This window comes from Dermochelys coriacea, chromosome 12 (assembly GCF_009764565.3).
Source record: "Dermochelys coriacea isolate rDerCor1 chromosome 12, rDerCor1.pri.v4, whole genome shotgun sequence".
Classification (NCBI taxonomy): Eukaryota; Metazoa; Chordata; order Testudines; family Dermochelyidae; genus Dermochelys; species Dermochelys coriacea.
Window position 1 is genome coordinate 39,528,048 of NC_050079.1, and position 1,243 is coordinate 39,529,290.

The 1,243-nt window shown below is 52.9% G+C and overlaps 1 non-coding gene across 1 annotated transcript; it reads right to left on the reverse strand.

Moving 5' to 3' along the window:
• Window positions 1-366: 366 nt before the first annotated feature.
• Window positions 367-460, reverse strand: TRNAR-UCU. Its single transcript has 2 exons — window positions 424-460; window positions 367-402 (listed from the first exon to the last, which is right to left on the reverse strand). It is a non-coding gene; the product is annotated as a tRNA-Arg (tRNA).
• Window positions 461-1,243: the final 783 nt, after the last annotated feature.

Genomic DNA, 1,243 nt, shown 5'->3' on the forward strand with positions numbered 1-1,243 from the left:
AGTCTGCCGGACTTGATGTGCCAATCCATGGCACGGGGGCCACTGACCAGCCCTCAGATGGTAACAGCTTCACTCACCTCTGACCAGTGGCCTAGAGAGGAATTAACAATGACCAGTCCCTCCCATGAACTGTTTTTGAAGATAGAGAGAGCTCCTGATGGTTTTTGATGTCACGTAGCTTCGGCTTTGAGCAAGTGACAGGCCCCATGTTTTCCTTGGCTAGAGGAATCATTCTGCCAGTTACAGGAGACCTTTCTTTTCTCTTGAATTAATGCTAGGATTGCCTTGTTGTTTTCATCAAACCAGTCTTGGTGCCGATGAGTGGAATATCCTTTGGTTTCAGCACATTCATTGTGAGGGGTAAAACAGCTCTGGAGGGACTTGAACCCACAACCTTTGAATGACTCCATTCTGTTATCAAGATAGAAGTCCAATGCACTATCCATTGTGCCACAGAGCCCTTGTCACATGTGGGGGAAAATCCGCAGCACATGAATTGGACTCCTCAGGCACCTAAACCCCCTTGGCAGATATGATCCTCACATGGAGGGACAGCTGAAGTAAAAGAAGAAAGAGATCCAGCTGGAGGTTTGGACTCTGCCAGCCTTGATGTATTTCTTCAGCAGGACTCATTTGGCAGGAGGCTGGGCGAAAGAAGTCAGGGACACCCCATTTCTTAGACGCATGTTTTGCACCTGTCTAGCACCTGCCATTGCAGGGCCTCAAAGGGCTTTACAGACATTAAGGAGCTCAGTGGGAGGCAGGTGCCCCTGGGAGGCAGGTCACTAGCATTATCCTCATTTTACAGATGGGGAAACTGAGGCACAGAGCTGTGATCCTGCTCACGCAATGAGCTGGGAATACAATCCAGATCTCCTGGCTCCTGTTAACCACAGGAAGGCTCTGAGCTGAGCTGCCAGTTCCCTTCCTTACAGTAGTGGCGTAACATGCCTCAGAGGGCCCTGGTGCAAGACTAGGCTTTGGGCCCCCTTCTTGATTCTGAAATCTAAAATGTTGCTTACTGTCGACATCACGGCCCCCCGGCCTACCCCACCATCCCCAATCCCTCACCCTGCAGCCCCCCCCCAATATGCTCCACTCACTCCATAGCCCACTAGCAACTCGCCCACAGGCCTGGGGCCTTCCTGGCCAGTCACCAGCACTGCCTCCGCTCCCCGCCCCCCCGCTCAGCGCGCCGTTCGCCTCCCTGCCTATGGGGACTCTTCCCAATCCCGGCTACTCA